This window comes from Leuciscus leuciscus (genome assembly GCF_965113295.1).
Source record: "Leuciscus leuciscus genome assembly, chromosome: 23".
NCBI classification, from domain to species: domain Eukaryota; kingdom Metazoa; phylum Chordata; class Actinopteri; order Cypriniformes; family Leuciscidae; genus Leuciscus; species Leuciscus leuciscus.
The window spans coordinates 27,558,767-27,583,525 of record NC_138747.1 but is presented as its reverse complement, the minus strand read 5'-3'; the positions used below and the strand labels follow the sequence as shown (position 1 = coordinate 27,583,525).

The following is a 24,759-nucleotide window of genomic DNA, read 5'->3' as shown; positions in this document are numbered from 1 at the left end:
CGCTGACATTCTAACCGTGCCCGCATGTCATAAAAATACTTTATTGAAAAGTTGTGGGTTTTTTTAAGAAATTGTTTGAGGTAGTTTTGTTTAATTTTTTTTTTGATTAATCGTTAAAAGATCGCGATCTCGATTCAAACACATGGGATAAAAGTTTATAGTTTAGATATAAACACTGATGTCTACGGTAGATCGAAATGGAGCAAATCCCCTTTTGAAAAGTAACTTGGCGCTTAAAATAACGATTGTATCAATTACATTGTTACGCCACTAGGTGGCGACAAGTGATTACTAAAAATGTATTTGTAATTGAATCATTCATACAAGAGATTCGTTCAAAAACACAGATTCTTCCAGTAATGAAACAAGTGAAGTATTTATGAGTGAGTCATTGAATCATTCATTTAAACCATTTAAAAAAAAAACACATTAATTCTAATTAAACATTTTTAAAAAGACTGCAGCAATTACTATTTTGTCAGAAACATTTTTCAGACTAAATCTATCTTAACCACTGTCAAAAGTCAAACTCAAAAACATAAATTTGTATATTTTAGTCTTAAAAATTAGGATCTGTGAAGAACGTGTGAAAAAACAATAGGATATTCATACCACATAACTATTTTGATGTATACATTCACATTTCAGTAAGTTTTGCTTTACTATTCCAATATTGGCATAACAATACAAGTCCAGTTTTTGAGGAGTCACACCACATGACATTTTACAACCTGAACTAGAACTAACCTTGCCATGTAATAAAAAAATAAACGAAAATGTTACATTAAACGATGATATTTTTTACAATTTAATTAAAATATATATATTTTTAATTAAATACATTTTTAAAGAAATATTTTTTACTCATGATATCAGGACAGTTTTTACTTTTTGCCACCCAATAAATAGCTAAATAAACTGTCTGACTGCACATTATTATGCTGTTGCCCCTTTGACTTCAGTGACCTACAGTTGATCCCAGAGCCTATCTGTTCTCAGTACAGACTGACAATAGAAAGACTTATCAATTCACGTCTTCACACTCTTTCTCTCTGCAGCGAGAATGCTCTGTGATTAGGTTACAACTTTATGAACATTAATTTCATAAATGCATGAAGACATACATCTAATCTCATGCTCGCTAAAAGCCTTCCTAATCCAGTTTAGATTCCAGCTAAAAGCTATTGCTCTTAGTCAGCTCAGCACAGTTGGTGGAAATTTGAAGAAACACTGTTGAGGTTTTCATGCGAGTCCCTCCACAGCTCTTCCTCCCACACAGCATGCTCTGTTACTTAGATTTATCACATTATCAACTCAAGCAGGGCCGAGAGGAGTCCAAGCACGAAACATATGTGTGGCTCTGCATGCAGCCTTGCACATATATCTGTGACATCCCACCTGATAATCATTCTAAACTATGGTACAGTATATATATCAAAGCATCGTGGTATTACCAGCACTGTACTGCTACGGTACTTTTTTGTAATAAATTTCACCCATTTATTAGGAAAAACACCCAAAACACCACAAAAAAACAAAAAAAACACAAACATATTTTAAGTATATTTTAATCTTAAAATGTAGGATCTTTGAGGAAGTATAAACAAAACTTTGCTTTACTATTCTAATTTTGCATAACAACACATTTTGATTTAATCGAGCTTATTCTGCCATAGCCAGCTCTCAGAAGGTCAGCTTTCATTGGCCAAGGACCGCCCAGAGTGACATGTAACGCAACCAATCACTGTTCGTTTTGTTACAAGTCATGTTTAGGGGCGTGAAAATATAAAGGTGATGTCCCTTAACAGAATGGCGTGCATCTAACAAATAATTCATTCAAGAACATTGTGCAAGTTTACTGCAACAATGGCGGCGCTTTTGAAAATCCAGCGTTTAGATTATTGTCAGAGTTGTAAACACATGGCTTTCTTTTTCCATAAGGGGGTTTGGCATCACGGCATCTTTGTTTCCAGGCAGACCGCTAAAGAACGCGACACACACGTCTCCAGGAAATCCTGTGGAATTCAACCAACCAGATGATGACTTCAAAACTCCTGAAGTGTTTCCAATTTTGTGTGCCTTATGCATCAAACGCTGATGCTGAGACTACATCAAGCTCAACAGTCGAGTTCTGGAGGTCAAAATCTCACAAACCTTTAAAGACAGACCTACTGTGAGCTTAACTTAGTTCTAAAATAATCGTATTTAACAGCAGAATTTGTAAAAAAACAAAAAACAAAAAAAAACAACAACATTATCCATGATGCTGTACGGAAAATTCCACCAATCATAGAGTCGAAAAAAACAAAATGCAAATGGTAAATAATTTGAACATCTGTGACACTTATCAGCTGCGAACACGCGACTCAGAGTAAGATAAGTCCATACATACCCTTCTCATCTCCGTGCGTGCTGTAACTGTCTGACGCACCCACCGTTAGCCTAGCTTAGCACAAAGACTGGAGGTAAACGGCTCCAGCTAGCATTCTGCTCCCAATAAGTATACATACTGGGAACTATATTCTCAGAAGGCGAAGCACTGCTACTTGGGCGGAGTGATTTGCTCGCAGCGCCTGAGAAGCCCCGTGGTGAGGAGCACAGAGTTCGCTCGGAGTTGGAGTAAATCACTCCGCCCAAGTAGCAGTGCTTCGCCTTCTGAGAATATAGTTCCCAGTATGTATACGGTTAGAAGATGGCTGTGTCTCATGTGACCTTGTTATTCGTACACGCTGTGACTATACAAATCACAACATGTAAATAGGAAAATGTTGACGTTATTTTGTCACTTATCGGGAGCAGAATGCTAGCTGGAGCCGTTTACCTCCAGTCTTTGTGCTAAGCTAGGCTAGCGGTGGGTGCGTCAGACAGAGTTACGGCACTCACGGAGATGAGAAGGGTATGTATGGACTTATCTAACTCTGGGGGATACAGTGAATAAGCTAAAGTCCCAAAAAGTCGGCGTGTTCCTTTAACACCACTTTCTACCATAAGAATCATAGTAAAGCATGGTATGTCACAGCTTATTGCTTCATTACATACAACAGCCTGAACAAAAACTAAACAAAAACACCCATATATCTGGATATGCCTCTTCTGGGTAATTTGATTATCTTCTGCTTTGGAAGATACGGTCACATTGTACTTCTTGTAAAACGTGATGCCAGCCTCTAACCGTTTATGCCATCTCTGGCCACAGGAGAGTTTCTGTCCCTAATGCAGCCTGGCCTCCAGGGACCACACAACCACTAGACCAAAACACACCCACACGCTGAACAAACACTTAAAAAATGAACGACCAGAGACATAAAGGTCAGTTGTCATGGCAACCGCTAAGTGGGGCACAGAGGTCGCAGTGGGGGGACTTCTGCTCTGCTTGTGTGGGGGTCCTAACAAGACATATTGTTATGGAGTTATGAGCAATCAATACTACACACAGACACACACACACACATTTAAACAGCTCTGTCATCTCTGATGCAGTCATTAGCCTTCTGGGACGGACTGCTGACCAGTTTTAAGTTATTTTAAACACTTTAAACAGGAAAGGTCAGCTGTAACTGGCTGAGACCAGTTCTGGAACGGACTGACAACTGTGACACAATGCAAATGTTTTGTTTCTACTGAGGAGAGAATTGGGGTCAATGAAAGGAGCAGGATCAATTTTTTTTTTTAAATTTTTTTAAATACAATCAAAAAAAAAAAAAATTTGTTACTTGAAATAAAATAAAATGTAAATAAAAATAAATAAAATAAAATATATTAATTAAATAAAAATGTATAAAATTAAATAACTGAAAACTGACACAAAATGAATAAATATTATATTAAGTTTAACTATTAACTAAATATGAACTATAAAGACATAAAAAATAATAGAAAATAAAATAAAGATTATACACAGCAAAAATTATAAAATTTAAATAAAAACAGAAAATACAAAAATAAAACTAATTCAAAATATAACTCAAAAATAAGTATTAAACAACAAAATTACTATAACATTAAAATTAAAACAGAATAAAAAAAAATTCAGAAGTTTTTATTCATATTTATTTCAGTTATTTTAGTACATCAAGTTAAACTAAATGAACATGATAAATGTTTCCTTGGCAACTAGCTGAAACAAAATAATTTTTTTATGGTTTTAATGAACTATAATAACCCTGGTGTCAAGGTCAACAAGTCACTTAAGATTTAGTTCATGTTGTAAAACGTCATGTTGTCAGAGTTATGTTCGGTTTTTGGTTTCATTGTGTTTTCAGTGTTCCTGTCAGCTGACCCAGTTCCTCCAGTATGTCTGACTGTTGTATTCTGTTAAAGGTTGTATCCGTGATTTCAGGCCCCCAATTTTTTTTTTTTATCACATTCATCTAATCTTTCCTAACGATCCGCTAGCTGCCCGCCCCATAAGCATGCCGTCAAAAAACCGCGTCTCTGTAGGCAGCCTAGGCTCTGAGATCTGGAGAACAAAAACAATTGGTTTCACCAACCACTCAAAACCAAAACAAATAGTGTTCCAACCAATCACCGACAGGGGGAGGGTGTTGAGGTTTTGAGCCAGCTTCTTCTTCAGCTCTGACTTCGCGTGCAGCCGTGCACGAGCACAAAACCTCACAACACCCTCCCCCTGTCGGTGATTGGTTGGAACACTATTTGTTTTGGTTTTGAGTGGTTGGTGAAACCAATTGTTTTTGTGTGCAGATCTCAGAGCCTAGGCTGCCTACAGAGACGCGGTTTTTTGACGACATGCTTATGGGGCGGGCAGCTAGCGGATCGTTAGGAAAGATTAGATAAATGTGATCTTTTTTTGGGGGCCTGAAATCACTGATACAACCTTTAACCTGTTGTCTAATTAATTAACTCATTAGGTCCTCGTTTGCTCTTGTACATTTTCTCCTTGTGTTCCAGCTTTATACCAATACAACACGTGACATTTGGTGCGAATTACGAAAAACAATGATATTGATGTAAAAAAATAAAATAAAAATATGATTAAGAATCACATGTATTCAAGGTTTAAGAAAATGATCATTACTTTTTACTTGTTGGTTATGCCATGACATTTTTCATTAATGCTTCCCCACCATTTTCAGAATTTTCTTGCAATCCATGTTTTCACTGTTATACGGTAGGGGGCGCTATTACACATATTCTGAAAGAGTACTGAATCTCCGGATCAAAACACAGGAGAAGAAGAAGCAGAAACAAGTGACAGAAGCATTGCTTACGCACATGTAAAATAATACGATCATTAAACAGCATAAATGAAAACAGACTAACATTTCTGAATGAGATGTCGACCCAGATAAGCTAGGACTGTGAAGCTTTGGGGTGTTGATGGACTCGATCTAACGTTACTCCATCTGTGGTTTCTCTCAGGGGAGAGGGAGAGATCGGGACAACAGAGCCAAACTCCAGTCCAAAACAGCTCTTCCAGAAGGTGTGGACCTTCACTGAGAGCATCTCTTGGACTCATCACTGCTACACGATTGAGCAATAACTTGTCAAAACAATCCCAATGTGCATCTGTAATGCTAGAACATCCTTATTTCATCCTAGGGGCGAGAGAGGTCACGCTTTGTTGTTCAGCCTTAACTTGTAACCAGACTCATGATGACTGGACGGCATGTGAACTGTGATGAGCAGTGAGGAGGCCACATTCCCGGGATCTATTGTTAGGAGGATCCTGAGCATCTACAAACAGCTGAAGAGCTGCTGGTCCTTCAGGTTCCCCAGTATGTGTGCTTTTCCAGCGAGTTTAGGTACTGACTAAAAAAAACCATGGTAGCTGTGGCTAGCATCAACCATTGAAATAAATGTGTGTTAACAGACAGTAAGGGTGAGATGTCACGGAAATTAGATTTTCTTAGCTTTTTTTAATTAAAGAGTCAAGGAAAAAAACAAGTAAAACGTATTTAATTTTTCTTTTGCAAGTTTTTTCATGCAGATTTTTTAAAGTAAATTTCACATATTGAATTAAGTAAAATCTACTTAACTAAGTTGAGTACATTTAACAAAGAAAATAATACATTTGTTTGAGTAATTTCTACTTATTTGAAGTTTACTTTGCAAATACATTTTACTCAAACAACATAACACTTAATTAAACAACGCTTTTAAAGTGTATGCTATGCTTTACTTAAAACATCTAAGTAAATAATACAGTAGATATTGTGTAGACAACATATCTACATTATAGAAATAATAGCCAGCCGGACACAGAGACCTCAATACTTGGTACACAATAATAGTAACATTTGTTGGGTCATTTTTGAGTATGATTGGATCATTTTGACTAGAATATTATGTCACAAATAATCCAGATGTCACAAAACAGCAGGTTACTAAACCAATGATAAAAGTGTGTAAATAAAGCTGGGAAACTGTGAAAATGCATCCTTATTAAAAATGCATGCCCCAGTGTATGATGGGAACACCAGTATCAGAAAGTTAAGTAGGTTTTACTTAATTTTATAATGTTGATATTTACACTAATTTCTACAAGCTTGAATTGAGTGCTTATACAAGAATGTGTTTTTTTAAATTCTTCGCTTGAAATAACTTATTCAGGTAGAAATTACATTTGTTTTTTTATGAAGTATTTACTTCACCATAGAATATTTTTTAAATAATATGAGCCTATTATATAGGTTAAAAAAAACAAATTATATATATATATATATATATATATATATATATATATATATATATGTATATAAGTAATATATATATGTAATTTCAAGTTACAAAATAAAACATAAAAAATTATGTATAATGCTTTCACTGTAAGCGACAAAAAAAACGATGAAATTATTAATCGCAATTATTTGTCTGACAGTTCATCTTCAGCAGAAAACTCCTGATTGTGACAGGCGTACGTGTCCTGAATCCTTGTCTATTTTTAATGTCGAATCCACTAGATCACAGAGACACTAACTTATCTGAGATGAGGGATAGATGGATGCCTAGACTACAGCTGTGTTTGCATGCTTGTGTCTGTTCACTTAAGCACTATCTAGTGTGTGAGATTGTCCTGTTCACTTGAGTGAGTGGACACTGATGTGATGGTGCTGATGGGGGAGGGTCTCACGTGTCTCTCATCTTAAGCTCGGCTGCGCAGCCTCCCATACATCTAGAAGCTATTCTTAGCCCCGCGCGCGCAGGCATGAATATGTGCGCGCATGTGTGTCTGCATCACATGAATCTATGCTCATAACTCTCAGCCTGATCTTTCAGATCAGCCCTGAGGCGAGACGCAGAGCCTGGAGGATTCCTCATCAAAAGAGCACTGTGGACAATCTCAACACACAACATCTCTGTCAGCCTCAGGGAACTGTGATCTAAAGACCAAAATATAACAAACAAGCACTGATAACATTGTAACACTGATCAATGTGCAGATGGGTGTAAAATCGGCACGACATTTTAAAGACAACACGAAATCACCCAAGAATCCCATCTTACTTTTTTTTTTCTCCATGTTAAAATTATTTATTTTATTCCAATATAATATGCAGGTTGATTTACTCGAAAAGTGTAACACTAGTTCTGTAGGCAACTGTACAGTTATTTATATAATCTTTTTATTGGTGGTTGTCTACTCACATCACACATACATATAGCAGTCTCTTAATCTCACCAAGGCTGCATTTATTTGATCAAAAGTAAAGTAAAAACGGTATTACTGTGAAATATTATTACAATTTAAATGAACTGGTTTCCTTTGTAATATATTTTTAAAATGTAATTTATTCTTGTGATCAAAGCTAAAAAAAATTTTTTAGGATCATTACTCCAGTCTTCAGTGTCACGTGATCCTTCAGAAATCACTCTAAGGTAATTTCTTATTATTATCAATGTTTAAAACTGTTTTAGCTTCCTTTAAAATAAAATAAATAAATAAATAAATAAATTATATATATATATATATATATATATATATATATATATATAAACACGATACACTGTTATTAAAAAGTTTGGGGTAAGATTTTAAAAATTTAAAATTTCGCAAAGGCAAATGAACTTGATCAAAAGGATCAGGAGACACTGAAGACTGGAGTAATGATGCTGAAAATTCAGCTTTGATCACATAAATTACATTTTAAAATATATATTTAAATAGAAAACAGTACTTTTAAATTGTAATAATATTTCACAATATTGCTGTTTTAACTTAAATAAATGCAGCCTTGGTGAGCATATTAAAAATCTTAATCATTCCAAACTGTTGACCAATAGTGAATATATTACACACATACAATTACACACAGGTTGTAAAAATATATTTTGGCCAGCCCTGAATGATGATTTGAATTATTCTGGTAAGTGTTTTAAATTTATTTTAAATATACATAACATGTATGTATTAATCATTTAGAATGATTTGATTATTTTGAATTACTATTAATAATGTGTAATAATACTAATTATTATTATTATTATTATTATTATATCAAAATTTTAATATATAAACATAGTAAAAATGATGCACATGTACTTCTGGTTATGACCTCTGGCTTAACATTTTTCTTCTTTTCATGACACTTCAAATCCAATAAAATTAAATCAAGTTCCCTCAGCTAAATTCGACATGTAAAGTGAGATGGCAACAATAATAATAATAAAAAAAACAATAAAAATTGTGGGTCTCATCCTTTCTAGTAAAGATGATGTCCTGTAGTTTCATTGCTGGAATGTCCTTGCTCGGCTGCAAACATCCTCGATTTCACAGACAGTTAAACTAATGCAGTGGTATTTGCAGGTTTAATGATTTGCTGAGAGAGAGAAACCGTAAAACTTTATGTGCTCCATTTGATGGCCAAGATAAGCAATTTCGAGAAAAAAAAAAAAAATGTGACTGTTGCAAAATGCCATTTTAGTCATCTTATTGCTTTGTCTTTCTTTAATTATCCCCCAAAGAACTAACAGACATTAACCACCTTCAGTCTGTCTTTTACTCTGTTTTTACTCTAGTTCTTTGTTTTCACTCTTGCGGCTGAGATTGAATGATCCTGATTCTCACTGTAAAACACAAGCTCACTGTGAGCAACATCTCTAGGAGAGTGAAACAGCCGAACAGCTGCAATGCAGCTATAGATCTTCTATATATGAAGGGGAATTATAAAGACACCTGCGAGTCTACTAAAATGCCATGCTGTCTTCGGAGTCCTAGCGCAGCTAAGCACATTCCCTGAGCTGTTTCCGCTCACAAAGCCTGGACTGTTAGCAAACAAACTCAATAGGCCAACACAGGGGCTGTTTTCATCCGCTGAATGACTGGGGCCTTCAGGGCCCATAGCAAACGGATCACTGAATATCAATCTGTGTCCACATGTGTCCGCTATTTACAGGCTTTACTTTATTAGCAACCAAAACAACAAATGTGAGGCGCTTTATCTGGGGAAACTGAAAGAACAGAGGAGACTTTTTTCAAGTCGGAGACACAAGATAAATTTGTTTGGTTTCACAACAAGAGGGAAGACTGGTTGGTTCGGGAGCACAACGCCTTCGGCAAAATGGAGGACTATCACATTCTTAACATTTGCTCTTGACGTTACCAAAATATTTAGGTCACAATTTATGAGGATATTTAATTCACTGAACATGCATAAATGAATAAGCAAGTTCTTTAAGGTAAACGGATATTAAAATGGCAATGCATGCAATATGTGACCAGTTCTACATTTTTTGTGACATGTATCTTTTGAAAAGCTTAGGGAGGCTTAGGGTAAGTTTACACAACACAACGATGTAGTAAAAACAGTTGCGGTTTTGAAAGTTTTGTGTACAGACGACAACATTGTCACAGCGATCCTCGTTCACACGGATCCGAGAAACCGCTGTATTCTGCTGCCAGGCCAGTAGGTGGCGATGTCACTTTGTAAGAAACACTACATGGCTATAGACTGAAAGGAACACTCCACTGTTTTTTCATATTGAACTATGTTATTCCCTTAAATAAGACGAGTTGATGCATACCTCTCTCGTCTCAGTGCGTGCACTTAATCGCTCTGGCGCGCGGCGACACTTTGATAGCACTTAGCTTAGCCCAGTTCATTCATTAGGGACCAAACAGAGATGAAGCTAGAAGCGACCAAACACCTCCACGTTTTCCATATTTAAATACAGTTACACGAGTAGTTACACGACCGAGTATGGTGACACAAAATAAAACGTGGCGCTTTTCTAAGCGGGTAAAAAGGATAACTATAATGCATGGCGGAATAGCACTTGGGAGCACTTCGACTCGGCGCAGTAAAAAGTCACGCCTGAAAAATCCTCTCCCCCTCTCCCTCTCACTTCTGTCATTAGAGGCAACGTGACTTTTTACTGCACCGAGTCGAAGGGCTCCCAGTGCTATTCCGCCATACATTATAGTTATCCTTTTTACCCGCTTGTTCAAATCCTTGAACACATAATATGCATCATGTCACCGTTTTCACAAAGTTGAGATTTTGTAGTTTACACGGAGACAACGACAGTATTGTTTTGAAAAACCCATTTTCAAAAGTTTGTGTTTTCAGGCCCCCAAAATGTCGTCGTCTTGTAAATAAACAGCTAAAATGTGTCAAATGTTTTTCCTTATTAGTTTAAAACGGTGTTGTGTAAACACCCCATTAAAACGCTGCTCTAGAATGCTGTTGGAATTAAACTGTTGATTGTGTACCAAGTTTACTGTGCATGCAGGCTTATTTTGAGAAAGCTGTACTCTTAACCCCTTACATACTTGATTTTTTTTTAAAACCCTATGATAAGGCGTTTTAAATGTATAACACAGCTCTCTATAATGCTTTATTCCTGATTGGTCAGTCGCAACATACCGAAGGTCAGATATTCCCGTATAATGATCGTCGTCAATAGCAGTGCTGAATAATGAGTGCTCACCTGGGAAATTGAGGTCGGCGCTTCTTTTGTGTCTCTCATATCACACTCTCTCGTTTAAATCAAATGCAGATCATGCCACTTTGAGTCTCAGTTATCAACTGTATTTACTGTAAAATGAAACTAGAGGACTTTGGTATTAATAATACACCTATGGTAATATTGTGGAAATCTCTTTGCTAGAATGGTTATTTGTACACTGCAATGGATTATAAGATAATAAACAGGTACGATGTCTTCTCAAATCAATTTTTCATGTTCCCGTTATTATTAAAATGGTGAAAAGCTGTGTGATATGATACGACTGTACATTATCCCCTAACATGCTTGTCTTGTTTGAACTTGTCCGCCCATCTAGGCTTCTTACTAGACTGCTTTTCTTCATGAAAGCTTTGCTTTAAATGAGCTAATAAAATATTTCAACTCAAATCAATATTTTGTGTCTAAATATCTACTTATGTGACAAGCAGCCACGCAATAAGCGAGATAACGTACATCGCAAAATAAACCTCCTCAGGGTGATACAAGACCCCTCCGCATTGCGATAACAACCGGCTGGATGTTCATTATCACTTGCGTATATAGGGTTAGTGAGCCAAAACGCCATGACTTGATGCGTCACATTGTGTGTGAGATCAAGGAATCTGCGGGTGGCCATGTAAACTCACTAGCATTAACCTCCACACATCACTGGAGTTTATTTGATCACCCTGGTATTACGCCGCCTTCTAAATCAGAGAGCGGCGTTGAGAGATAATGACAAGGATCTCACCCTCTAAACCCACAGAGAGCGTGAGAGCCTCCCAGATCACGGTGTCGTACGTCAACATGCTAACTGTAACATTGAGGTATGACCCCGTTTATCACCCCTTTCACTGGTCACACTGGGAGAAGCACGTTTGATAATGGTGTTATAATGACTTTCAGATGTTGTAGAGGAAGAGTCGACCGTTGCACTGGATGACAGGATCAGATGCCGCCCATCAGCTGTGCAGCATCTGTTAGCAAGGGAGTGTAGCCGTCGTGTTTAATGGAGTGAGCCGTTCCCCAATCCCCAAATCTTGGAACATGGGAAAACGGGCCACAGGAGTTGGAGAGAATCCAGAGTTGAGAAGAAACGACAGTCGCCAGATGTTCCCATCTGTCTTGAGCGATATCTTCTGTAGTCTAAGGTTCATGAGGGCGTCTCTTGTGAGAAGTATCACCCTCGTCCACTTTGTGGAATGAGATCCAAACGTCTGAACAGGAGAATGACCAGATGAGAAGGTGACAGAACCCTAAGGTGTTTTACCAAATAGTTACCTCAGGAGCGGGACTGATTGCTTAAGCGACGGTTCAGAGAAAAACCAACCCAAGTGCAAAGACCTCATTTGTGGTGAGAGAAAAACAAGTACTAAAAGTGTTGGCCAGGCGAGGTTTACTTTGGCCCTCAATCTTTCCTCTGCAAACTGCAGGGGAGCAAATAGCACCTTTTCCCTAAGTTAGCTAAAGACCTACGCCAAGTATTAGGCAACAGTACGAGGCTTAAAACCGTTATACATCTGCACAGAATACACAATCTGTTCTGAAATAAAAACACAAGCTTTCTTGTTTATACAGCAGTACATTTGTACCGTTTAATGATCCTCAATTTGCTGTTCCTGAATGTTCAAATATTACATCACTGTTTCACTGCCCATGCTGTGTACATACTCTATGTGTTGGACAAATAAGCATCAGGCTTGTTCGGTCTGTCAAAACAATTTTACCTCATAAAATCAATTTAAGTTAAATCATGTTGTAAGATCAAGATACTGTCTTTACACACAACATGTGTTGACCAGAATTGGGTCAGTTACAAATAAATGTGTCCAGGATAAAGAAAAGGAAACATCTTTTTAAAAATCAAAGTTTACAACACCTTTTTTTTTTTTTTTTTTATGTTCTTTTTGCATTCATTTTGGTTTCATATGATTTTGAAAAACTTTTGTTTAGTTTAAACGTGATTACTCTGAAAATGTCACAGTGTAACTACCAAGTAAAAAGTAATAACATTTTCCTTACACCTTGAATGCATGCGTGTACACGTCTTAATCATTATTCTCCAAAAAATTATTTTTTTATTTTATTTTTTTTTTACAAAAGCAAGAGTTTTCACCACATAACATGACTTTTTACAAACTTAACAAACCTTGTCTTGAAATAAAAAGTTAAAATTAAGGTCAAATTATGATAAGATTTTCACTTCTTTTACCTCAGCATAAGCTCCTTTGTAACTGACATATAGAGTCAGCAAAATAAAATAAATAAATTAAAATAAACAATGAAAACCAATGTAAAAGATATACAGTATACTACCATTCAGAAGTACTGTGGGATCAAAACGTTTTTTTTTCCCCGTTATTTTTTTTTTCGGAAAGAAATTAATACTTTTATTTAGCAGAGATACATTAATAAGGATTCCATTTCTTTTCTGCAAATTGGTTGCACCTTATGACTTTATTGGTTGCACCACATGACTTTGCTATGGCAGACAAGCTTTGTCAAATATTAATAAACATTAATATGGCAAACTACTTATGGTTTCTATGAAAGAACATAATTTGCCTGAACCAACCTGGTACTTATAACCTTGGTCATCCAGTGAGAAATTACAGAGCAGCGCTGAAGTATCGACTCATCACATCCTCCACCGCTAATGGAGTCTTTCACAGCCTCATCTGCAGGGTGAATAATCAAGCCTCTCCCGTTACGGCTACTGCCGAACATGGGAATTGCTTTTTAAGAGGATGTTGGGAAATTGTGTTTTTACTGGCTTGTTTTAACAACCATAGTCTGGGACTAAGTGAGATCAAACTAAAAAACCAGGCATGTTTTCTACCAGTGAAAACATTAACTTGTCATATCATATCTGATGGAACCCCAACTTTGGTAGAAGCTTTCTAGCCACTTTAAACCCAATATGCAATCTTATTTTCAATTGCTTGCTTTAGGTCTGCTGATGTGGAGAACCACAAACCAATAATTACACCTGATCATAAGTCATAAATGTACTTTCGATGCAATTTACGGTGCTTAACAATATACATGGCAGTTCAACATGCCGACAGAAAGCACTGACGTCTAAGAGTTCTCAGGCCCACCCATGCAGCATGTTCACCAGCCAGACGATTCAAACTCCTGCCAGAACGACTGTGGTTTGATTTCTCTCCAGAAACCTCAAATATCTCAGAAGGGGAGACTGAAAAAATCTAGACTAAAAAACACCCTCTGCTTAAAGCAATCCAGTAGAATACGGTCATTAACCACAACTTTAAAATTACCAAAGGACACATTATTTGTAAAAAGCGCATCAACATTTCATAACAAATCCAGCTGCAGTATGGTTTTGCCATCTGGGTTGAGAATTCCTTGGCATCTCCACCTACCGATGATCAATTCTACAAAAATCCTTTCTTGGGTTGAGCTGTGCAAACCTTTCAGAAACAAGTTAACTTTTAGAAGAACCTGGCAACTTGTTTCTGACTAGTAAAAATGATGCCTTCTCATAATCCTGTTCTGAGTATGATTAAGAGACAACAGGCATACTTTTTACTAGCTATGGGTCACAATAGATGACTAGTTGCAGATTAGTTAGGTCAACAAGTTTATATAGATTTCTTCGTATGTATATTTTTGATATTTGATATTTTAGCATGCAAAAAGCTATTATGCTTTATCTGGTTTATAGTTTACACAGCGAAACTCTCCCACAACAGTTGCATCATTAAATTCATCACCTTTAAAACACCATCGCTGCAGCCACTGACATCCTATTTTTGGCTGTTGTGTCAAGTTTTATTGTGGGTTTTGAACGTCCAGCTTTTTTTAACAATTCGGATGGGCTGTTGAGTCCATTTTTTATGCATGACCAAGCCAAAAACATACTGAATAATTGAACATTAACATAGGCTAAGCAAGCATGCTTAGCAGATAACCTACGAAAACAAAAAAATAACATAAAAAAACTATGACTTTTTGGTTATATAACACAATTAAAATATTGTTAATAGTTGTAAAAGACTAAATACACCACAAAGCAATATTTGTAGAATTTCAAATCAGTCACTGAATAGAAAACCTATCAAAAAATTTTCCACCCAATGAAATCACTTCGGGGTCCTCGGTTGTCCCAACAAGTGCTGTGTTTTTAAAGGCCGGGACACACCAAGCCGACTGTTGGCTTTCGGGCAATGTTGGGCCGTTTTTAGCGTCCATTGGCTTAGTTTTTCTGTGTGTTCTGCACCATTGGCTCTAGTTGGACGCCGCCTGGGTATTTTGGGCCGATTCATCATGTTGAATCGCCGCCGGTGAGAGACAGAACTCAGCTTTGCGAACGAGTCAGTGCACGAGAATATAAGTGAAAGCAAGCAAAGAAGGCAAGACGGTTCAGACCGAAGGCTGTTATAATTTTACATCACTTCTCAAACTGCAATTGGCGAACAAACCAACACAGTGATCTGACAAAACCAGACAAGTGTCTGTTGCCGTGTGCAGTGTGAATTGGCCTTTAGATGGCTTTTCTGCATTGTTTTATTCTGTTGTGCTCCATCTAGGACATTGTGGACCATCTACGCATCTTCTGTACCTGTAAAGGTACACATCTGACCGGGTCTGGTGAATTTAAAACCTCCCTAATTAATCAGACAGATTAGTTAACTAGTCGTTCAAACAACACACTATTTAATTTTGAAAACATACAGTTGTACACATTAACACAGCACATTCCTGCGCCGCAGTCGAGCAGCAGAGATGAGCACATTACCCAAGCCGTCAAGAATGCCTGAAAGAATGCGCACATCAAGCGTTGGGTCTTAATCATGAGAAACAGCGACTGGTCTGAGCTTTGGAAGACGGATCCTGTCTAAAAAATTTGAAAAGAGCCTCAAACAAAACCAAACATCAGTTTCAGTCCATTGGCAATAGACGCAGCATTGGATGGCTCTCTGGGGACAGACAGACAACTCACAGGAAGTCCAGAGAGAAGCACTGGCCAGCATGTCACTTCTCTGACTGGACAGTGCCAGAACTCTGGCGCGAGAGACTAATTCTCTTAGCGGGGTGTTGTGTTTGGCACGGGGACGTGGAGCAGACGGATAAACCTTGACACGTTGCTCCTCGCTGCGAGAGCTGCCCCGAGAGGAAGCAATCTTTAGCACTGTCCAAAACAGCCAAAGAGAGAAAGTGAGAGAAGTGATATAGATGGTGAATGACCAGATTTTTATATCCATTTGATAACCTGAAACTGTTCTCACTTGACTTGAGCAAAGCACTGCGAATGACAAACAACTCATTCTCTAATATAATTGTATTTTATACTCAGTCAGTATTTTATATTGCATTACTGTTGCTGATTAGATCATACAAGTGGTTGTTCATTTTTATTTCAAATAAAATGTTGGGTCGCACTTCATATTAGGTGTCTTTAACTACTATGTTCTTACATAAAAAAAATGTTAGGCACAATGTACTTATTGTGTTGTTGAATCGCAAAACACTTGCTGCTATTGAGTCGAGATACAGGTATGGTTAGGTGGAGGTATGGTTGGGTTTAAGGGTGGGTAAGATGTGTAGGAAACTGAGAAGCGAAGACCAGGAGACTCAGTTGTCTCTTCAGCAGGATTCTTTATTGCAAATTGTAGTTTATATAGATTTTTAGTGGGCAAAATTAAGTATCAAGGTATAGTAACCCATCCCAGACTCCCAGAGTGTTACCAGTCCTAATCCAATAAGCATAAATATTCAAACAAAGAATGGGACAGTGGCTCCAAGAGCTATTTAAAGACAAAAGGTAAAGAGAACAGGACTGGCAGGAACCTCTTGCTAAAATCATTCCTCTGATGTCATAGTAATGTAAGGATGTAGGATCAGCAGATCTTAAACAGATTCTTAAATATGTAATCCCACAGGTGTAAGGAAAGAGTGAACGGTGTAATTATAGATGTAATTACAGAAATAAACTACAGCTTTAATTACATGCAGGTATTTTTTTAATCTTTAGTACAATATAAAAACATGTATGTGCATGTAACCTGCTTCATTATACAGACCGATTAGTTAACTAGTCATTCAAACAACCCACCAACTAGTTAATTTTGTAGTAGTACAATGTAAAATCATGGATGTGCACAATAAGTGATACATTTAAATGTACATTAATAGGGATGTACTCGAGTACTCGGACATGACAGCGACGATCAATCATGAAAACGATGATTGCCGTAACTTTAACTTTTTTTTCTGATTGGTTATTGCAGCATTTTTGGGCGAAACCTGAGGTCTGATTGGTTAGTGTGGGGATAGCATGCCTTCCAGACTGGTGAAATAAAGTGAAACTATCACTTTGATCATGAAAATACAGTTAAGTGTGGGATGTGTGACGCCAATCTGCCATATTTTGTTTAGTTGTCTGTTCAGAATCGTGGGAGAATGGTTATCTCTGTTTGAAAAAATATATAATAATTCTCAATTCATCCACAATCGTGCAGCTCTATTTGATCCCTAAATGTTTGACTTCATTTTTTTTTTTTACCACTTTGGAATCAAAACTGGGAATCTGGTGTGATGCTCTTCACATTAAATGTGAACACACATAAAATAAGCTGTTGAGCTGTATAAAAAAAAATAAAAAAAATAAAGCTTTCCAGTAGAAATGGAAATGCAAGGATGTTAGCTATAAGAGATGGATTGGGTTCTTATGAGCCAGGGATGAGGGAACACGTGTTCGTCCTCTTTTCGTGAAGGTTTACATAAACTCTGAGGGTGGTCTGTCGTTTCTGGAAGAACACATAAACCTGATATGGCAGTGTGTATGTGCGTGATTGTGATGCACATATGTATGTTCTTCCGCAGGGACAGAACAACAGTGCATATCTGTCTTTAGGAGTTATAGGGAAAATATGTGTCAAAGTCTGTTTGCGTATTTGAGGACTAAAGCCTCAGCACAATTGGTTGTGTTTCAATCCCAGTAAACATCAGATGCACTCAGATGGATGGAGTTCAAGGCATGCTGTAACCATTCATAAGGCTAGGAATGGTAAACCTTAGCAATTCAGTTTAAGTTATTTTCAATAGCATGTTATTCAGGAAGATGTGTTTTCTCTGAGCACAGCATATTATCTTCATGGTACTGGCGTCAGAACCGTGAGAACGGTAGGATATGATAGTCGATGTTTACATTAACGTCTGTTAGTATTCAGCAACTTAGCCCAAACCTTGATGAACGAGGTCACCATTATGTGGAGATTAGCCAAACATAAGAGGACATTTACATATAGAGGTCTTAAAGGTATAGTAGCAAAACAGCCTGTTCATTAAAGGGTTGATGAAATGACAAATGAAAAGGGGAAAAAAGGTAATCTAGTTTAGAAATATACCCTTTATATTCATGTTGGCTTCATCTGAATTGAAAAACTTTTATACCAAACAAAAGTTTCAATTTAATGAATGTCATATGGTGTAACTATCGAGTAACACGTAATATTTTCCATAATTTCCTTACACCTTGAAGACATGCGAGTGTACATCTCAAATTTTTAAATATATATATATATATATAAATATATTTTTTATTACAAATATTATGCGTTATTTATTTATTAATATCATCAAGTTTTGGGGTAGTTGCACCGCATGACATTTTACAGCCTGAACTAACCATGCCTTGTCATTAAAAGGTCAAACGATCTGAATTATTTTTAAAATAATAATTTATTATCTTATTTTCATGGTCATTGTAACACATGACTTTAATTTATAAGACACTTTTCTATGAAATAAATATAAAGATTATGCCAAGCATAAAAACATACTCATCATTGAAGTTGAATTGGGGTCAATTTATGCATGAATTGCATTTTTTTTTTTTATTACAGATCCGGGGGGGGGGGAGTATTTGACCCAGAACTAAACTACGACTTTTTTTGGTACAAAAAAACCTTGACCACCAGTAAGTGGACTTCAGGGAACACATAAAATGCCATAAAATGGTTTTAAGTACTTCAGAAATTCTGGCTGCCAATTTTCACTTTAGTAACTCATTCCTTTCCTCAAGAAACACACTCACTTTTCTCTCTCTCTCTTCCCGCCAAGGTCAAGTTATAATCAAGCTGTGTCGTCCACTGTTACATACCGGGTCCAGTCCAGTCTCTCTCAGGACACATGAGCTGGTTCTGAACTGAGGCATCAGAGCGCGCGAGCATGCAGTATATCGAGCGTTTACTTCCTTCCCACCTGCGAGACCATCCATTAGCAGAACGACAATATTTCAGCTGTTCTAGTTTTCCACTGCTGGTCTGCCAGGACCTGCTCTTAAACCATGTTGTCTAAAACTGACAGCCCTGGAAGCTCTGCGACTATTGCGCAGTTTAACATATTTTTGGTCTTGTCAAATTCCCACAGTAGAGGTTCATACTGTGTTAAACAAATTTTTTTTTTTTTTTTATATTTTTTTTTTTGTGAGGTCTGGATAAGTCATCTGTCGCGTATTCAGCCTGATTACAGCAATCTACCATACAAATAAATTCTAATGACATTTAATTTGCACTGTTAGCGGTTTGTTTCAAAGGCTATTATGATCGATCACTCTATAAGATATTTCAGAACAAATACATAAATACTGAGATTAAAGAGAATACTGAGGATGAGAGGGAAACTATATATCTCCCAGATTTTTAAACACAAAAACAGCTTTGGCAGCCAATAGCTGAAGGAAAACTTTGGATCATTAATAGAAGTCTAACAGACAGCCTGACAATATAGCATTGCTGAGAAAACGCCTAAATACATGTGTAACCAAGACCAACCTCCATCGCTTGTTGATATTATTAAATGTGGAGGAGTTGGTATTTGAAGGTGATGAAACAGATCATTATAGGGAAAAACATAACAACCTTGCATCATAGTCGTGGAATTTCCTGGTCCACTTTTCCACATTTCCTTTATCAAAACATCTAAACACTCAGGTTGTGAAATTACATCACCAGTCCCGTCATTCTTACTCTTCTGCCGCAAAAGCACAATATGTAACATTTATACAAGATTGGTATTGATAAGATATTGCTCAGGACTACATCTGCTTGAGAATGAGATATTGGCCTGTTCATGACCACCAGACAAACTCTCAATATCGCATCAGACGTGTCTACATCACGCCAATATCACTCTTCTCCTCCTACATTTTGGTGATTCATCATTTGTGGCAAAAACCAACAACAATCAATAATGTACAAGCTGCATTTTAGAAAGCTACTGAGAGTATGGGCTATCACATGTTTTCATGTGAAACGGTTTCGAAATGCTAAATAACTGCAGTGGGAACGATGTGACAAGCAAAACCAGTTGTTTTGGTTTGAAGGCCTGAAAGTGTACAGTCATTTCCACATGGCTTCTGCATAATACAGGATGATGTCATAGTAAATAATGAAGTTTCGCTTAAAACCTGACACCTTGCTGCACAAGTCATTTTAGTATTATTTAGTATTTAATATTTATAATATTTTTCATTTTAATTTTAGTCATTTTGTTATGCGTTTTTGTTGCTTTTAAATATTTCTGTTTAGCTTTAATTTATTTTTATTTCAGTTTTGGTCATTCATATTTATTTTTATTTTATTTAAATTAACAAAAACAATTTTAAGTAGTTTTAGTTAACAATAACAATGACCTGACTGAATTCGCTCACTAACTCACTGACTACTTTCCATTTCATTTAAATATTTCTTAGTTTTAATTTTATTTTAGTTTTAGTAATTAATAATGACTATTTCAATTAACAAAAACGAATTTTAAAGGGGTCATATGATGCTATTTTAAAAGTTAATTATTGGGTGTAACAGAATAGGTTAACATGCTTTAATGTTCAAAATATACTGTAAATTATTGCATCTCCTCTATTCCCAGTCTGTCTGAAACGCTCTGATTTCTACAAAGCCCGTCCTTCTGAAAAGCTCAGAGTGCTCTGATTGGCCAGCTGACCCAGTGCGTTGTGATTGGCCAAACACCTCAAGCACGTGTGTGAAATGTGACACCCTTTACCCAGAGCCATAGAGAGAGAGAGTTGCGACACTCCCATAGACCTCCGTTGTAAATAATGGCGGCGCTTTTAACCGCCTACTTCCGGGATATGAAGATCGGAATAGTTCCAAACACTGTCATTTGGGCGTTGGACACCATTCACTTACATTGCTGCGCGTCGAGTTGTTCCAGAGTTAAGTTGCCGAAATATCGACCTCTTTTGAATTGTCAACTGTCTATATTGTATCAGAGGCCCTTTGCGATGCTTATACTGGTCTTCATTTGTACATGCACAGCGTAATTATTTATATTTTATGTTGGTTGTTTCAACCAATTTTCAAGCACTGCCTGCTAGCTAACGTTAGTTAGCTAGCGCGACTTCGTCAGCTAAGAGTTCGGTAATGAGTCGCTACCACCTTTATAGCAACTTTTATTTAATTTAATTTTTTGGGATATACTAACTTTTCATTATGTTATTATTGTCTTGAGTGAAGCGGCTTGTGAGAACAATGCTGGACCTTTAGGATTGTTATGGCCATCACCAGTCCTGTCTGTTTCATGGATCACCTGCCCCTGGTTTTTGTTTTTCTTGTTCACACACACAAGCACACATTTTTGTTGTCTGTCATTGTTTAATAAAAAATATTTTATTTGAAAACCTTCATTTGTATCAGCCATGCTTAAATTCGTTTTTAATCTGTTATAGTTTTGATAATGTGTATGGCCTTAATCTTAAAATAATATTCTTAGTCTTAACATGATCATGTTTCACGTTGTGGTCCTGGGGGATGGCCACTTTCATCAGAAGAAGTGAGCTAGCTTCTAAGCGAATTCTGAACGGACCGCCACGGCAGACCTCTTTGCGTGATCACGAAGGTAGGCTAATGGCTGAATAAAAATTTATAAGCAAAATCACGGGAATCAATAGCCTAATACAGCCCAGTTGTGCTAAAATAAATATCATGAGACGTCCATCATCAGATGAATGATATGGAAAAGTTAAGTTAGAGCCGCTAAAGCCAGTGCTACTACCCATGCGAACATGAACACTAAGCTTTTCCCTCCAAAAATATAGCTTAAAACTTATCTCCAAAAGCAAAACTGACATTAACAAAATGCAATAATGCAATAACAGCTGAAAAAGTACTTGGGTGTGTGTTTTATTTTATATTTACCGTTCAATAATGCAATCGCTGCTGTCTGTCCCATAGAAGAACATGACAGCCAGCGTACGTTTTGGAACTATTGGGGCTTACATGAACCACGTGACAGCCATAGCGGCGACATCAAAGAGTGTCGCAACTCTCTCTCTCTATGGCTCTGCCTTTACCATAATTGCAAGTTTCAGCTTCCAAGACTTTAAGAAATAGTAAACACAGTTAACTCTTTCTGCACCAATGGCACTTCCCCGCCACTGACAGAATTTTCCAGCAATCCATGTTTTCACTGTTATATGGTAGGGGGCGCTATTACGCGTCTTCTGAAAGAATCTCTGGATCAAAACACAGGAGAAGCAGCAGCAGAAACAAGCGACAGAAGCATTGCTTAACGCGATCATCAAACATTCAACAGAACACAAAACTGCCTAACATTACCGAATAAAATGTCAACCCAGGAAGAGGTATAAGAACGTGCAAGCTTTATATGCGGTTGCTTGGGTGGCTTCCTGCAGGTCTATGGGATATTTCAGTTTTTAATGTCTTTTAAGTGAATACTGCATGATTTGAGGTATCGTACATCCCTAAATGAAAAATCCATATCGGTTGACCACTAATCTGAGCAACACTGTGTGGTACGGGTTAGTTTTACACTCATGATTAGATATTAGTTCCAAAAATTAACCCAAATATAAGCAAAAGTAGTAGTGATGCTTGTTAGTGATTATTCACCAGTATCCTTCACAGTGATCTGGAGACACTCACACAGAGCAAAGAGCCCCAGATGCAGCGCTTGATCTGGGAAGTAATCAGAGGTTGTATACACAAACATGTTTTCATAAAGTGCTCAAGAGGGACACACAATCCAGTGACCCAGAAATGAATCTGTCACAAGCCTATAAATAAAACAGATCAGAAGCAACAATCAAAAAAAGATACAACTGGCAATAGCTGCAAAAAAAGAGGGAAACTCAGACTCAGATGGCTGTTTATTATCACCAGAACCACTTAAAAATGATATAAAGCAGGAATTCAAATTCCTCCTGTCCACAAACAGGACACTTGAAAACTAGTACTTCCAGGGTTCTCGTGGGACAGATAAGCGAGTTATGTGTACTTTTGTCATTGGTTTATGGGAAATAATCGGCCATAATAGAGTTGCTTGGTGACCTGGACTTTTTAAAACATTGAATACTTCAAAGCCTGGTTTCACAGGCAGGGCTTAGATTAAACCAGTAGTGGGACTTTACAGTTCAATTAGGACATTTAAGCAGCTTTTATGAACGTGCCTTAGAAAAAACAGTACTGGTGTGCATCTTGAGACAAAACAATGGCACTGACATATTTTAAGATATATCAGAGCAAGTTGCTTTCAGTTTAAACAGCTCAATCATGCATTTTAGTCTGGGACTACAGGCTTAAACCTTGTCTGTGAAATCAGACACTGAAGTCACAAACCACTTAACTGAAGTCAAAACTAACAGCTTTAATACATTACATGCATATTCCAGGAATATTAGTCAATATGCATTCCCAACTTATGCTGGGATCAGACTACACCATATTTTTGTCTGTTATGACAGTCAGAGTCAGATTATGCTATCTTGACTGCTAAATGCTTGTCGTGTCATGGACAAGAAACATGTCAAGACTACATGTTGCTTCCCGACCAATCACCTCTTTCTGTCTTTAACGACATGCGTGATGTCATCAAGAAGGTTAAATTAGTGACCGACTTCCGGACACAAGAGCGTAAACAAACAACTGAAGTATTAGCTTAATGCTAATTCCAGTACTCACTGGGTTGCTGAAGCATCAGCCTTTATCTTTTTTCACTCTGTCGTGGTCGTCCCTTGAGAAAACATCATACGGGTAGGAGTATTGTTGCCATAGCTATACAAACCTTTCCTCCATTGCATAATTCCAATGCCATAGTCATTCTTTCGTTTCACCATGTTTAAAAGCTGTGTATGGAAGAGTTTCTGTGCTCCTATTGGTCAATGTCGTAGATGTCATGGAATCCATCATAGAGGACCAAAAAAAAAAAAAAGAAACATGCTAGTCTTTCTGTCGGGACATCCCGGGATTAACTCATGGGCCTACCGGGAAAGTGCCAAGAGCACTAAACCAGAGGGGAGGCCCAGACAAGCTAAGGTGATGTATTCCTGATCGAAAGGGGATATACTACACCAAAAACAACTGCAGGACTAGTCAGGAATTGATTGGATGAGCTACAATGAGCCCTTTATAGTGGAGATATGGGTATACAACCAAGATTAACAGGGTTCTTTCAACAGACATCACTGTCATGAGTCACTAGATTCATATGATGGGAACATGCCTTTGGCATTGTGTAGGACCGGATAAGGAGTCTCCTGCCAAAACAGCGACAATGTACACCTTCATAGTGTCAATAGATTGAGAAGATACAGGAGATAATAGAACTCACTGTCTTCAGTATCTGACCATTCTGGTTTCTGTATATCTATATTCTATGGAACACAACAGAAGATATTTGGAAGAATGTTTCAACCGTTTTTGTGCATATAATGAAAGTCAATGGGGTCCAAAACAACATCGGAACCCATTAAGTTCCATTGTACGGACTGAGACATTTGGCAAAATACCTTCGGTGTTCCACAAAATTAAGAAATTCATACAAGTTTGGAATGACATGAGGGTGAGT

The 24,759-nt window shown here is 37.2% G+C and overlaps 1 protein-coding gene across 1 annotated transcript in view; it reads right to left on the bottom strand.

Moving 5' to 3' along the window:
• Nucleotides 1-24,759, bottom strand: part of acap3b (ArfGAP with coiled-coil, ankyrin repeat and PH domains 3b) — an 87,057-nt gene that overhangs the window by 50,896 nt on the left and 11,402 nt on the right. The window lies entirely within an intron of this gene.